This window comes from Acomys russatus, chromosome 19 (genome assembly GCF_903995435.1).
Source record: "Acomys russatus chromosome 19, mAcoRus1.1, whole genome shotgun sequence".
Taxonomy (NCBI): Eukaryota; Metazoa; Chordata; class Mammalia; order Rodentia; family Muridae; genus Acomys; species Acomys russatus.
The window spans coordinates 15,431,159-15,447,570 of record NC_067155.1 but is presented as its reverse complement, the minus strand read 5'-3'; the positions used below and the strand labels follow the sequence as shown (position 1 = coordinate 15,447,570).

Genomic DNA, 16,412 nt, shown 5'->3' with positions numbered 1-16,412 from the left:
ACTCTGTTTTTGTGGTTCATTACATCCTTTGAGAGTCAAGGACTGACTCCTCCTTGCATCCCTAGATGCAAATGGAACCAAATCGGCTGATCTCTTTAACATATTGTTCAATTCCTGCATAGGTATGTTCTTGCCCCCACTGGTATCAGATTGGGTAACAAACATTTATCAGAAGGCGTCAGTAGATTCTTCCTGAACAAGTTTCCTCTGTTTCTCTGAACAAATTCCTGAGAAGTGTAATGGAAGGAAGGGCTCACTTTGGCTTTTGTCTGAGGGGACACAGTGAACATTTGGGGCTGGTGTGGTAGAGTGGCAAGCAGCTGCTGTGAGGATGCTGTGTACTGTCTGGATATGTCACCTGAGTTGCAGTAGGAAGAAAGGATTCTGGGATAGGGCCAGGAAAGTGAAACTTCATCTGGGAACAACACGGAGGAGAGGCATGGTGGCTGAGCAGATTAACCAGACATGCAACAGAACGTAGATTTGAATAAATGAGACATTAAGCTATGCGCTACTCATAGAACAAGACAAAGTTCATGGCCAAGGTGCATGTAAATATATTTTGACTCTCAGAGTCGTTATTCTGGGAACACAGGGGTACAACTAATATTCCACACCATAGTGATGTCCACTGTCAGCCACATAATCCAAGGTTAGGACACTAGATTCAGGCTTAGGCCAAAAGTTCCAGACATGGGAGCCAGGTCAGAAAGCCAGGTATGGACCCGTTAAGAACTGTCTTAGTGGCTGGCAGAACAGGGGAACATGGCCTATGAACAGCTGGCTGAGCAGGTGGAGGCCAGAGCTGTGTAGCATTCTCTTGGGCAAGTCCAGGCACTTGAGGCAGGTGGAGAGCACAGTTGTCTGGGCCAGCCACTGCAGGGGTGGCTAGCAGATACCACTGAGAAGCCAGCGAACAGTTTGTAACAAGGTAGGACCACCCTTCCTGTCAGTATGGTCATGGCAGGAGGCTTTGCCCTTTAAGGCTTGGTCTAAACAGCAGTGAATGGCCGGGGTGGGGCTAAGGGCAGCTCAAGCTAAAAACTACCAAGGCCCAGGTGTCTGAGCTGGTAAGGGATTGCGTTTGGAAAACAGTATCTGAGACAGGAAGCTGGGTATAAAGAAGTCATAGGGGGAAATATTTGTCTTGAAATAGGAAAGTGAAGTCCTTAGGGAGAGAGATCATTAAAAAAAATTATTTTCCGTGGTAAAAGTGTAGGAAATCACAGTATCACAATATATCTCGATTCTATATAAATTTGCTTCGCTTATCAGCAAATTGTGTTTTCAGTGACAATTAGTTTTCTGTTTCCTCTGTAGGAGGGAACAAAATAAGACAGATTTGGAGAAAAAAGGGACTGAGACAGATTCTAGGTCAAAGGCCATAGAACAGAGGCTGGAGGATTCTGAGTCGAAATAGAGACCTTCAGAGGAATGCACTCTCCAACTTGCAGTGGCATCAAGGGGGACACTTCTGCATGGGAGAAATCCACAAAGGCTGCCAGAATGGCAGCCCGTCAAGATACAGTATATTGAGTTAAGAGTCCAGATTCTGGTTATTGCTGTGTACGTAGAGCAACGGCATACCATAGACTATGTGCTTTATTTGTAGTGATTAGAAACTTAAGACACGAATACGTGTTGATACATCCTACTGTTGATGCATCTTCTGGATTTCAATGAGCGTCTGCCTTGAATTCTGAAAAGATTCTGAGATTGCACCCTTATTAGAGACCTTGGCTATGTTAAAGATGCCTTTGCAGATTAAAGCTTGTGATGCTCAGCCATATGTATCCAGTACAGTGCAACAGTATTTTTGACACTATGGCCTAGAAACTGTTGCCGCTATGTCTTCCAATGTTACAAAACAAGCAACTGTGGGGAAATCTAAGAGGACTTTAAAGGAAATGCTCGTTGAGCAGGAGGAGATATTAATCTCCCAGAAATCGATTTATTGACAGAAGCATGGGAGCTGAGCCGAGGTACCAGCCACGTGGCAGGACTTGATCAGAGTAAAAAGGGCAGGAAGTCATTATTCTGGAAACAGGGAGGGGTTCAGCCTGTAGGAAACTCTCCACGAGAGGAGACATGGATGCCAATGCCCGTGCCTTCCCCTCTTCTCTTTATATTCAGCCCAGGGTCCTGGGCCTGATGGAGCTGTGCACATGCACATGCGGGTCGCATCCCCATATGCTGGCACCGTCCTCACAGAGCAGCACTGCTCTTTCCTTGGGTGGATGTAAGTTCAGTCAGGATGCTTAGGAAGAGGAACCGTCCCCCTCCCTGTTTCATGCAATAGTTTGGGGGGCATTGCTGTCAGGGTTTCTCTTCCATATGTATTATATCTAAATCTTTTCTCTTATTTTTGAATACGATGTTGTGTGTGCACGTGTGGGGGTGTGGGCCATGTATAAATGGATAGAGGTGAGTGTGGTCGCCGGAAGAGTGCATCAGATGCCCTCAACCGCAATAACACTTGGTTGTCAGCTGAACAACAGAGGTGTGGGAAGTGCATTTGGGTCCTCTGCCAGAGCTGCAGGACCTCTTAAGCACTGACCCACGTCTCCAGGCCCTAGATCTTCTGCACGTGTCTGGTGCAGTTCACCCAGACTTCGGCTTCTCCTTGGGGAGAGTTTCAACGATACTTTTACTCCCATCACATGTTATAGGTCTGCATAATTGCCTTCTACCTCTCAGTTAATTTTGGCATCTCTGTGTGAAGGTTTATCCCTTCTTCCTTTTCAGCTTTTTAGTATGGACATTTTCAGCACATTTCTTAGCTGCCCTCTCAAAGTCATTGGTGTCTGTTCTAATGCCTTCTCACGTTTGTTTTAACTATTCACGTTCTCTCTTTCTTTGGCTTTGTTTCCCCACGGTCATGTTAATTTCATGTCTTCTCAAGAAAGGAAATCTTCATTTACTTGATTTCTTAGTAGGGTTCTTTTATTCTCAGTCCCATTAACTTCTGTCTTCTTTAATGCTGGTGTTCCATTCCTCTTTTGTGACTATTTATTACATTCTGCAATCCGAGTCACATATCAACACAAGGTTTCGCATTCCCTTCATACTCTGTTTGCTCTGTTGAGGCAGTGTTTCACAGAGCCGAAGCTGGCCTTGAACTTGCTGTGTATCTGAAGATGGCCTTGAACTCGGGCTCTTCCTTCCTCTGCATCCCCAGTGCATGGTCGGCGGCCTGTTGGTCCCTATCGCACTTTCTCCTCATCTTAAGGAAGGGTGTGTCTGGGCTTCAGTACAGTGCAGCATAGTAGGGAAGATGTGGGCAGCAGGAGCAGCAGGAGCAGGAGGCTGGCCACGTGTGTCCAGTTAGGAAGCAGAATGTGATGACCGTTGATGCTCCGATGGCTTTCTGTTTTGATTCAGTCTGGGAATCCAGCCAGTGGAAGAGTCCTGCCCACATTCCGCGTGGGGCTCCTACCACAGTTACCCTCATCTAGGTAATCCCTAGAGACAAGCCCAGGTGCCAGATGTGGTCATAGTGACACCATTAACCTCCACAGATGCAAAGTTCTTACGTATAGTTAGGTTGTTTTGGTTTTGTGTGTGTGAAGGATATGTGTGAATTTGTGCACGTGCGTGTAAAGCTGTGTTATATGTGGGGCGGAGTATGGAGTCCAGGGGTCAATGTCCTGTGGCTCCCTCAGTTGCCCTCCATCTTATTTCTTGAGACAGTCTCTCACGAAGCCTGCAGGGAGAGGTCAGCTTGCTTAGGGGAAGAGAGTGTCTCCTGAGTCAGGGAATCTCACTGGAAGATTGGGATTTACTTGTGACTGTGGACACCAGCTATGGTGTTCCTTCCTCCCCTTTGCTCACATATAGCCAGAAACCACCCCAGAGAATTGCCCTGAGGCTCCATTCAGCCACTTACCATAGACTGTAATTGACAGCTTTTTGCTGCTTTTGACAGGAGAATGAGGATTTGTCGCCATGCAGTTATACTCTCCAGTATTAGCCCTTGTAGCCCCTCTGATGTATAAGACTCTTGTAGACATAAATAACACACCCTGGAAATACCATTTATACCACGCGGGCGGGTTACAGACCGCGTCACAGCGTACTCGTATGTCTGATCCCACCATGTATTCAGTGATGTTAGGATGCACTGTGGGTGTATCTGGGCCATCTGGAGGAAAGAGGAAGATAGGTGATGGCATGAGAGGACAGAGAAAGATCCTGTTGTGCAGAAGGCCAGTCTATCCCTGAGTCAGGTGACAACCTAGCTTTATATCATGACTCAAGCAGGGCTGGCAATTGCAATAGCTGTAGAGCAATGGTGACAAGGCCCAGGTGCCTCTCTCACACTCCACACAGAGAGGGGATCCCACCCACACCCTGCACACCGAACCTTTGTAGGTGCCCACCCTAGCTTTCCATCACCCAGAGTGGTCCTGAGCCTCTCCACACAGAAGCACCCCTCCCCCTCTCTGTCTGAAGGCCTGGCCTACCAGGATGTGTGTGAGCACATGGCATCCCCACCCCGGGAGCTCAGGGTCAAGACCCGACGTCACGGACCTGAGCACCGTGTAGTATGGACACAGAGCATGTGGATCTATCTGGGCAGGGGGGACCATGGGGAAACGGAAGTTACTCACATATAACGTTCAGCCACAGTGGCGTACTCGTTTTGGTATTTGCTGGGTTTGTGGCTACACACTGGTGGTTTCCTCTGTATTTTCTTCTGAGTCCATTTAATCGGAAAGTTCTGTTATAGTCTTCCAGGCCAGTATATTCTTCCATTGGAGTGTCCTTCCCGTTTAGCAGCCATGTGACGGATGTATTTTCATATGGAGGCTGACATCGCAGTACAATGTAGGTTACAAATTCCTCACCATAGTTATAATTAGGTACAATGTAGAGGGCTGTTATCCGAGCTGCATAGATAACAAGAAAGAACGGACAGTGAGGTGGCTGGACACATGGAAAGGCATCTCCTCACAGGCTGGGCCTCTCCCACCCGTCCACCCAGGAGGGATGGAGCCCGGACAGATGCACGAGGCTCTGGGCACTCAGCCCCTGGGCCCACCTGCTCTGGGTGTGGGAGAAGAACGGGCTTCCCCACACATGAGCTGAGTTGCTGTGTTTGGCTGAGGACTGACCCAGGAACGGCAGCAGCAGTCCCACCTGGCTCTCCCGGCCTGCACTGCCTGACCTTAGGTCATGGGGTGCTTGAGTCCCTCAGGATGGGGCACTCTCCACTGCTCAGCCTGAGCATGAGTCCCCTGAGGCTTTGCTTTCAAGGCTGTCCCACTGGTGGTCCAGGAAGGGACTTCCCATTGTTCTTTCACCCTGAGGTGATCCCACAGCCTGACCCAAGTCTGGGTGTGTGGTCACATGTCACTCACAGAAGACCTGAAGCAGGCCTGGCATTTTGGTGCAGTGGTCACCCTGGACCATGGCCTGTGCTCTCAGCTCTTTTGTGGTCATTGAGCCAATGGCCCCCTAAAAGAAGTCATGACCTCAAGAAATTATTAGCAGAGTGAGCAGGACAGACAGTTTTGGAGTAGATGCTGATCCTGCTTTTGAGACAGAGGACCACGTGCTCTTTCCTGCACTGCAGACGTATGTTTTCACATGCAGATGCGACTGACGCACCACACAGAACAGGGACTTGTGACCTCAGGCCCTCATGTGCCTTGTGTGCTGACAGATCTGGGAGGGACATTAAGACGGTAACTGTTTACAACGTGTGATGACTGCTATTGACACCAGGTTCTAAAGGCAATTCCAGGAAGGAAGCTCTCTCTGCAGCGTGCAGCCAGCCCTAGGCCAAGCTCTGAAGTCCTGCAGGGTGACAGATGATGAATGGGGGATGCAGAATGTGGTCTGATTGACATGGTTCTTGTCCAGAGAGACCTGGGAGTCTTGTTGTGGAGGCAGAACTGATCCGACACACGCTCGAGGTGTCTACTATAGAAAGGGATGAATGTAGGGACGTGCAGTGTCTTGTTAGTACTTCAAGGAGTGGATGTCCCCAGCTGCTATGACGAGTCAGGCAAAGTGCCCAGGAACCAATAAATGCATGTGAAAAGCTTTATCTCTTCACCTTTGACCCCAGAAATCCCCCTGGAGCTGTCTTAGGGTCTCCCTAATGGGACAGTTAGAATTGACATCGCCTTCAGCATACTACTGTGTGAGAGGACTCACATGTCACAACTGCGACATCCTGAAACGTCAGCTGCCTGCACAGGAGGGCAGGCCCACCCTGGCACTGATGGGACCGGCTCCCCTTTAAGATCCTAGGACCCAGGGGAGGACCATGCGCCAACTCCACTGGAACAGGGATGAAATCCCAGTCAGTAGCAAAATGCTGAAAAGCAGCCTGGAGCTTTGTGGCTTGTCAACCTGTGCTTCTGCCTCAGACCCATTGCCTCGCAGTGTAGACAGAGTAAGGACACTTTCTGTCCTGTCTTGTGGCCTATTTCTCATGTGGGTCACACAAGAGCCCTGGCTCAGACACAGTGACTGCTGGACCCTTGGCTCATAATGGGGCCTCGGCCTCTACCTACGTGTGTGCCCTTTGCTACTGTTGGAGGGAGTGCAGGCCCAGGGGTCAGTACCTAAAGAATGGATGCTCAGCCACACACTGCAGGGAAGGGCAAGGTAGCAGCGATACCTTTGCCTGGAAAGAGGGAAGAGGGTGTGAGAGGCACGGAAGTAACAGAGAGAGAGAGGCAGGTGTCTCACAGTGACCTCCATGCCCACATAGGCCATGAGCTCCAGAGAGCCCTGAATAATCCCACAGGCCAGCAAGAAGGCTTCATGGTCTAATGTCCTGAGTTCTATTCCAGGAACCCATAGGGTATCCGGGGAGCTGACTCTCACAGGTTGTCCAGTGAGTTCCACACAGGAGTTGCTGCGTGTGCCTTCCCTTCCTCTTTCTCCACATGACTAAAGTAACTGAATTAAGAATATATAAGCAAACCAGAATGATGCTAAGAACCTTCCTACGTCCCAGCAGCCTTAGAGCCAACCTGTGATTGGTGTCTGGGCAAGGGGACCCTAGGAGCAGGAGGAGGGGGAGAAGCAGGAGGAGGGGGAGGAGAGGGGAGGAGGAAGGAGAAGAGGGGAAGGAGGAGGAGTAGGAAGGTGTCAGCCTCCAGGAGGGCCAGGAGTAGGTGTGCTCAGAGTGTCCCGGGCTCTGCTTGCTTTGCAGTTTCTGAAAGGTTCAGGACATAGTGTTGTTCGTTCCTCCACCCACACATGCGCACACTCACTGCTCATTGTCTTGATTCCTGTGATTCTGTTTATGGAGAAGGATTGTATGTGTGCTCTGACCCACAGAGCAGTCTCTCCTCCAAGCCTCCTGTCCACGAGGACAGTACCTGACCCACCAGGGCCCCAGGGGCTTCTGAAAGGATCCAGCCATAGAGGCGAGGATGTGGCTGCAGGTGGCATCTGGTCCTCTGAGCAGCACTCATGCCCTGGGTGGCCCAGATTCAGCAACTGCACTTCCTCATGCTTTGGATTCCTTTCAGCGGGGTAAGTGTTCTGGGATCAGTGTCTCATCTCTAGATAACTCTCACAGTGCTCACAACCTCCAGATCTTGGGGAAAAGACTGACTTGGTGAGGATCCAGGTCCCTTAGGCTGTCCTTAGTGGGTCCTCCTCAGAGCCATGTACCTGGGACAGAGAGCAGGTGTGGGGCAGAGCTTCCCCTGCACACCAGCCTGCTTTGTGCAGCTCGGATGCAGGGGAAGGAGGCCCCTCTTGTGAACTGTTTCCACCATGTGTCCTACAGTGAGTGCTGTAAGCCCAGTGAGGGACCATGATGCAGCCCACCCTCTCTGTGTCGGTGCGTATGTATGTGAGTTTGTGTGTGTGTGTGCATGCGTGTGTGTTTAAGTGCAATGAACCCAACTCAGCAAGAGACTACGGGGAATACTTACGGTATAGAAAAAGTGTTATATGTGCAGATGTTTGCTGTTGTTCGTTGCTAACTACGGCCGCAAGGTAATCTCCAGCATCTGCCTTTGCTAGCCTGCTTATTTTCAATGTTCCATTTTTGAACATTTGAATATTTTTACTTTTGTGGAGTCTTCCTGTTGTAAACGTGTCCTCTCTTATGGAAAATGATACAATTAGGTTCTCAATCTCAGGGTTTCTTCCTTTGAACCAGCTAACTGTCGAAGTGCCAATTGGTGCATCTCGGAGATGAAGATAAACTTCCGCTCTTTCATGAACTGCAGGCGGCTCTGCTTCAATGTGGATTCCAATACTCGGAGGGAGGTGCCAGCAGGTTAAAAAAGTGGCTAGGGAGGAGAAGAGAGAAACTCATCAGTGTGAGACCCTTCTAGGAGATGAAAGATGGGGCTCTAGGTCATGAGAGTATGGCCCTTCCATCAGCTGTGTGTGTGTTTGTGTGTGTGTGTGTGTGTGTGTGTGTGTGTGTGTGTGTGTGTGTGTGCTCGCGTGCATGTGAAGCCCCTGTGGATTCCTCCTTAAGAGCCTTCTGCTCATCTCCTTCCAACCTTTCCCTGCTGTGTGTCCTCCTTGCTTCCTGTCAACCCCTGGCCTCAGCTACTATATGTCCTTGTTGTCTCTCTCTCTGCTCAGGGTGATGAGGCCCTGTGAGGACAGACTGGGGTGATCTCTGTTGGAGCTCAGGTGTCATTTTTCTTTAATATTTTATTAGTTTATTCATATTACATCTCAATTGTTAGCCCACCCCTTGTATCCTCCCTTTCCTCCCTCACTCCCGCTTTCCCTCTACTCCCCTCCCCTATGTCTGTGACTGAGGGGAGACCTCTTCCCCCTTGTAAGCTCATAGGGTATCAAGTCTCTTCTTGGTAACCTGCTATCCTTCCTCTCAGTGTCCCCAGGCCTCCACATCAAGGGGCACCAGAGTTTGTGTGAAAGTCACACCCCACTCTCCACTCAATGGTGGAGAATGTCCTGTCCATTGGCTGGATCTGGGTAGGGGTTTGAAGTTTACTGCATGTATTGTCCCTTGGCTGGTGCCGTAGTTTGAGCAGGACCCCTGGGCCCAGATCTGCCCAGCATAGGGTTTTTCTTGTAGGTTTCTAGGACCCTCTGGATTCTTCTACTTCCCTATTCTCCCATGCCTCTCTCACCTAAAGTCCCAATAGGATGTCCTCCCCCCTGACCCACTTTCCTGGTAAGTGAAGACTTTCATGGGACATGTCCCCTTGGGCTAGTGCCTAGATATAAGTGAGTATATACCATTTGACTCATTCTGCTTCTGGGTGAACTCACTCATTATGATCATTTCTAGTTCAATCCCTTTGTCCACAAATTTTGGGAATTTCTTGTTTTTAATAGCTGTAGTGTAGTGTAAATGTACCACAGTTTCTTTATCCATTCTTCTACTGAGGGACACTTAGGCTGTTTCCATGTTCTGGCTATTATGAATAAAGGCAGCTATGAACATGGTTTGAGCATTTGTCCCTGTTGTGTGCTGGAGCATCTTCTGGGTATATTCCAAGGAGTGGAATAGCTGGGTCTTGAGGAAGCCCTATTCCCAGTTTTCTGAGAAAGCACCAGATAGAGTTCCAAAGTGGCTGTACCAGTTTACCTCCCTACCAGCAATGAAGGAGTGCTCCTCTCTCCCTACATCCTCGCCAGCATGTGGTGTCACTTGAATTTTTGATTTTAGTCATTCTGATGGGTGTAAGATGGAATCTCAGTGTCGTTTTGACTTGCATTTCTCTGATGACTACCGAGGTTGAGCATTTCTGTAAGTGTTTCTCAGCCATTTGATATTCCTCTGTTGAGAGTTCTCTGTTTAGTTTTGAGCCCCATTTCTTAATTGGGTTATCTGGTTTGGTGGTGTTCACTTTCTTGAGTTCTTTATATATTTTGGATATTAGACCTTGTCAGATGTAGGGTTGGTGAAGATCTTTTCCCAGTCTGTAGGCTGTTGCTTTGTTCTGTTGACAGTGTCTCCTGCCTTACAGAAGCTTCTCAGCCTCATGAGGTCCCATTTGTTAATTGTTGACCTTAAGGCCTGGGCTGTTGGTGTTCTGTTCAGGGAGTTGTCTCCTGTGCCACTGTGTTCCAGGCTCTTCCCCACTTTTTCTTCCAACAGATTTAATGTCTCTGGTATTATGTTGAGGTCTTTGATCCACTTGGAGTGAGTTTTGTGCATGGTGACAAAGATGGGTCTACTTGTATTTTTCTACATGGAGACATCCAGTTAGACCCGCACCATTTGATGAAGATGCTGTCGTTTTCCCATTGAACAGATTTGGCTTCTTTGTCAAAAATCAAGTGAGCAAATGTGTGTGGATCCAAGTCTAGGTCTTCGATTCGATTCCATTGATCTACCAGCCCATTGCTGTGCCAGTACCATGCTGTTTTAATTACTGTTGCTCTGTAGTACAGCTTGAGATCGGGTATGGAGATTCCCCTGGAGGCTCTTTTATTGTATAGGACTGTTTTTGCTATTCTGGGCTTTTTGCTTCTCTATATGAAGTTAAGAATTGATCTTTCAATGTTTTCAAAATACTTTGTAAGTATTTTGATAGGGATTGCATTTAATCTGTAAATTGCTTTTGTTAAGATGGCCATTTTTACTATGTTAATACTCCCGATCCACAAACAAGAGAGATCCCTCCATCTTCTGGTGTCATCTTCAATCTCTTTCTTCAGAGATTTAAGGTTTTTTTCAAACAAGTCCTTCACTTGCTTAGTTAGAGTTACTCCTAGATATTTTATATTGCCTGTGGCTATTGTGAAGGGTGTAGTTTTCCTAATTTCTTCCTCTGCGTGTTTGTCATTTGTATATAGGAAAGCTACTGACTTTTTTGAGTTAATTTTGTATCCAGCCAATTTGCTGAAGGTGTTTGTCAGCTGTAGGAGTTCTCTGCTGGAATTTTGGGGGGTCACTTATATAGATTATCATATCATCTGCAAATAGGGATAATTTGACTTCTTCCTTTCCCATTTGGATCCCCTTGATCTCCTTTTGATGTCTTATTGCTCTGGCTAGAACTTCAAGAACTGTATTGAAGAGATATGGAGAAAGTGGGCAGCCTGGTCTGGGCCCTGATTTTAGAGGAATTTCCTTGAGTATCTCTCCATTTAATTTGATGTTGGCTATGGGCTTGCTGTATTTGGCCTTTATTAAGTTTAGATATGTGCCTTGTGTTCCCGATCTGTCCAGAACTTTAAACATGAATGGGTGTTGGATTTTGTCAAATGCTGTTTCTGCATCTAAGGAGATGATCATGTGGTTTTTCTCTTTCAGTTTGTTTATATGGTGGATTACATTGATGGATTTCCTTAGTTAAACCATCCCTGCATGCCTGGAATGAAGCCTACCTGGTCATGGTGAATGATGTCTTTGATATGTTCTTGTATTTGTTTAGCGAGTATTTTATTGAGTATTTTTGCGTCAATGTTCATGAGAGAAATTGGTCTGAAATTCTCTGTTTTTTGTTGGGTCTTTGTGGGGTTTAGGTATCAATGTGACTATGGCCTCATAGAAAGAATTTGATAATGTTCCATCCATTTCTCTGTTTTGGAGTAGCTTGAAGAGTATCGGTATTAAGAGCTCAGGTGTCTTAAAAAGGCTTACCTCCCTGTGCAGGTGTGAGTGTGTGTGTGTGTGTGTGCCCAATCCCTTCCGTCGAGAGTTTGATCAGCCCAGTTTTGCTTGTGTGTGGAGAGTGAGCCTGGTGTGGTTACAGCACCCCCGGCTTAAGAACATGGAGCAAAGTGAGAATTACTGTCGCACAGGGAGCCCTGAGCTTTCTAACTCTTACTAATTCTCCCTCACTGAAGGCTTCCTGTGTGGAGCGTCTGTCCCTCTTCCCGTCCTCTCCTAGACACCAAGCAGAAGCCCTGTGTCCTCTCTTGGGTTCTGTTCTCCCCAGGAGACCCTATCTCATCCCTGCCCATCCTCCTCCCTGCTAGCCCCAGGGCTGGCTCCCTCACCTGTGAGCAGGAATCTTTGCAGGAGGATGCTCTCTGTGTGGGGAGGGTGCGAGAGGGGCTGCATGGTGTCTGCTGCTGGCGCTGTTCCCCTCTGTGGAGAAGAGCTTCAGATCCAGCACTGCTCTCAGGCCGGCCACTCTGATGTCAGCTCTGCTGCCTTGTGAGCTCAGTGTCCTTCCCGCAGGAGCACCTCCCAGGGTCCCGTGAGCTGGGGACCAGGCCTGTGGTCAGGAGTCCTCCTCCTCCTCTCCCTTCCTAGAGGTAGTTTTCAGCCCTCCATGCCCCACTTTGACCAAGAATGATGGGAACCCCTTTGTCTCCTGTGAGGGCCTCTCTGTGTCCTGGCCTCGGAACTCTCTTCATCACAGAGGGAAGCCCTGGAGTCTCCAACTAGAGCATTCTTCCTTCTGTGACTCAGCTGGTTGCCTGGGTTTCCCAGTGTGGTGTCTGTCAAGTAGGATTTACTCCCACAGAAAGGAATACCTGTGACTCTTGTAGGAGCCAAGGGGCCATTTGGGTCATGACTGATGTTAGGACTGTCTTGTGTGCACGTCACCTGTACTGGAATAATCTGTGGACCCCCATCAGTATAAATAAAGACCTGGAGGCTTTAGTATAGTGTAAAGCTTAGGCCTTTTGCTGGGCCACTCTCCAGCTAGCTCATCTAACTGCACCAGACTCTCCTACCTACAAGCTGCCCTGTGGCGAGCTCTCTACCTTTCCGCTCTGCTGCTGTCCATGTCTGCTCCTGTGTGGGCCCCCTCTGGAATTTCTCACTTCTTCTTTCTTCTCCAGCATCCTTCTCTCTGCCCAGAAGTTCTGCCCTCTTCTTCCTGCCTAGTATTGGCCATCAGATCTTTATTACATCCAGTCAGTAGCAAGACAATCTCTGACACAATTCTAGATTGCCTTAGCAGGTGAGGAAGGAGGAATATTTACACAATAGAAAATCCAGTGATGGACCGTAGAAAGGACAATACCAAAGTCCTGATGGCGTTTAGCTCCCAGGTTGTTACAAATTAACAGTTGACAACCCACAGACACACCTTCAAACACTGTGAAGGTGGTTATCCCACCAGTCACCATCACGGCCTCTGTCCCGAGGACAGATATGCTGTTTCATTTGTCTCAGAAGCAGCTTCATTTCCTGAGCATGGAAGAGGAGGCGACATGTGTGTCCTGGGAAGGCTGTGGTCCAAAGCTGAGAGGCTGGGTGGCCATGATCTCCACTGTCTGCAGGAGAACGGTCAGGAAGACACTCTGTGGGTTCAGCGGATGGAGCTACGGCCCAGGTCTGCTCCTGTCCTGGCTGACATTTTGGGAAGCTTCTCTTCCTCTCCTGGCTCTATTGCATTTGTCCTTGGGAGACGCTTGGAGGGAGGGGCGTGCTCATGGACCCTGACAGTGCAGGTCCAGCAATGGGTAGTCAGGATACATCAGGCACTGTGGGCAGCTGCTGAGATCTGCAGAAACAAAGCCTGGTAAACAGGCTCTATCTCCAGCTCCTTAGCCAGTACTGTGTTCACGTCTCCAAGACTGAATTTGATGAGCGTAGATGCTGTGACCTGATGTGGCCTCAGGAAAAACAGACAAGGTGGACCCAACTTTCCTTGGAGCACTGGGCCGATGTTGACTGCTGTTGAAATCCTGTTATCCACCTGCAGTCAATACTAACATTACTAATAGGATTTTATACTAAATGCTCGTGTCCTGTCTGCCTATACTCAATAGTGTTGCCAGCACCGAGTGTCCGGGCCACACTAGAAACAATTCTGCAGACAGACCTATGGCTTCAGTGCCTTCCGTATTCTACAATGGACCCTGCCCACAGCATCCAGGCCACTGTTAGGATCTGCCACTGCACATCTTTGGGGAGAGCTATCTGCTGCAGGAGCACCACTGATTCTAAATCACCTCGAATGGTCATCTCAACATCAGGGAGAAGCTGGGCTGGATAGGAGGCCCCTGAGTGTCCGTCATCTTGCCTGCCCCAGGGCCCTTTGTCCCCTTCTTCAACACAGCTCTCCTCCTCTTCCTCCTGCTCCTCCTGCTCCTCTTCCAGGATGGCGACAGCTGCTCCTGAAGAAACTCCATCTCCAGTCCCACCTTACACAGCTGTCCTAACAGCGGGACCTCTATTCTGCGCAGGTTCCCCTAAGGAAATAAAGGACTGTTCCAGGAGCAAGGGGGCCTGCCAGGAGCTGCCCAGGGGCAGGTCTAGCTCAGGTCCTGGCTTGCCTGGTCAGGGCCCTCCCTGACTCCTGGGCTCTTCATGCCACCCTCTTCTCCACCTCCCTCTTGACCTCTATTTCTCTGCCTGTCGCTGTCCCTTCATCTCTGTGGCTCCTCATTTCAGGCTCTGTCTCCACATCTCCATCTCCATTTTCTCATCCCTGCCTTTGGTCTCTCCCAGCCCCCATTCCACTCGGATCCAGCCTGCCCCTGCTCTCCAGCTCTGATCTCTACCTGGTTGTCTCTGGGACTGGCTCCATTCTCTCTGTCACGCTCTGACCCCACCTCTTCCTGTCTCTGCCGCTATTTCATTTATGTTCACACCTGATCTCCATCTGCAGCCCAGGCTGGACCCAGGCCCCTGAGCGCTGCACGACAGGCATGAGCCCCGAGGCCTGGCTCATCCCTAGCCCTGTCTAATACTATCCACTCATTTCCTTCCCGCTCCCTTCTGTCTCTCAGGCCCTGTCACTCCCCAGCTCCTCCCAGATCCACAGCAGCAGCTCCATGGCACCCCCAGGTTCTGTCCCTGAGGACAGAAGGGTCTGGCCAGGGTTCCCCTCTGGTGGGGCCATCCTTAGAGCCTGGGGCAGTGGACCTAACCCAACGGGCCCCTGTCCGGCCTGCTTCAGCTGCACCCACAGCTCCATAGTCTGAACTGTGGACTGAAGAGCAGGAAGTAGCAAGGTCCAAGTGACCTGGTGCCTTGGGAAGTTGTGGGATGGTGGGAAGAAAAGGCAGGGAGGGGCTGGCGGTGATGTCCCAAAGTCCATTCTTCACTGTGAATCTGCTGGAAACATTTTTTTTTTTCCTGTACTCCAACCTCCGTGATCTCACAGGGTCCAAAGAGCCTTGAGCAGAGGTCCATCTTCACCTCGATGCCTCTCGGGCCAACCCAAATGTGGTTCCATGTTGCCTCAGCACCTGAAGGGGTTGGGCTGCCTTCTTCCCTAGGCCCTCACTCCTCCCCAGCCAGTCTTCCTCTGCCTCTTTAGCTGAATGACTTCGGCCAGCCCCCAACTTGGTCCTTGTCTGTCCCCTGACAGGGCTTTGAGCTTTTATGTGGCAGCTGCAGGCTGCCATACAGAAGCTAGTTCTGCCAAGCCTTGGATGTGCGTGCACTGGAGTCCTGCCAGGCAGCCAGGACTAGAAAGTGTTCTGGGTCTTGGTCTGCCTTGGCCCTTTCAAGCTCATGAGTGTATGCCAGGGCTCCCAGGCCCCTGGCTCAGAAGTCAAAGGCACCCTTGAGCCCAGACTCCAACTTAGCATGTGTCACATGGCCATGTCTGTGGTCAGCACAGAGCTCCCACTTTGAACCCACCCCACTGGATCCATTTCCTGTTGTTGTTTATAACAAGTCACCACAGTCCTGGCAGTTTAGAACAAAGCAAGGGGGCTGCAAAGATGGTAAGTGAGGGTGCTTGCCACCACACCTGATAATCTGGGTTCAATCCTCAGGACTTACATGGTAGATGAAAAAAGAACTTTCTCTTGTAAGTTTTCCTCTGACACACCCAAAGCTACATATTCACAAAGGGACAGACAGAGAGTCAGAGACAGAGAGACCAAGACAGAGAGACAGAGAAAGGTTTTGTAAGGAAAAGGGAAAAACCTACAAAGTCACAAAGTTAGTTGAGTGTGGTGACCAACACCAGGAATCCAAATATGTGCTAAGCAGAGCAAGAGGGTCACTGCAAATTTGAGGCTAACAAGGTCTATATATTGAGTTCCAAGAAAATATAATGAGGCCCTGACACATATGCCAAACATGGGGGGGCGGGTCGCGGGAGAATGGGTCGGGGAAGGTGCCTCAGTTAGTAGGTCTTATGGCCCTTCTGATGAGACCTTTGTGATTCACCACCCAGTCGCTTACCTTAAATAATACCCATCTCATAATCCCTATACAGGCTGGACAGTGGTGGTGCACACCTTTAATCCCAGCCCTCCACAGGCGGAGCATGCATGAACCCCGGTGTTGAGTCTCAATCATCCCATCAGTCTGGGTACGGTCGTGTATGCCTGTAACCCCAACACTTGGGAAATGCAAACAGGAGAGTGAGGAGCTCAGAATTGTTCATAGCCACTCGACTAGACTACATGAAACCCTGCCCCCCAAAACAAAACAAAACCAAAGCCACAGGCGCGACAGACAGAGTGAGTTCCTAACTAGACAAGCCAGTCTCTAGGTTCAACACAAGCTCCATGTTGATGCTTGCTTGGCATGCAAGAAGCCCTTGGTCCATACCACCAACCCATGAGCACACATG

At 49.4% G+C, this 16,412-nt stretch overlaps 1 pseudogene; it reads right to left on the bottom strand.

The window, feature by feature from the left end:
* Positions 1–13,705: 13,705 nt before the first annotated feature.
* LOC127203229 (glutamate-rich protein 4-like) lies at positions 13,706–14,810 on the bottom strand (annotated as a pseudogene).
* Positions 14,811–16,412: the final 1,602 nt, after the last annotated feature.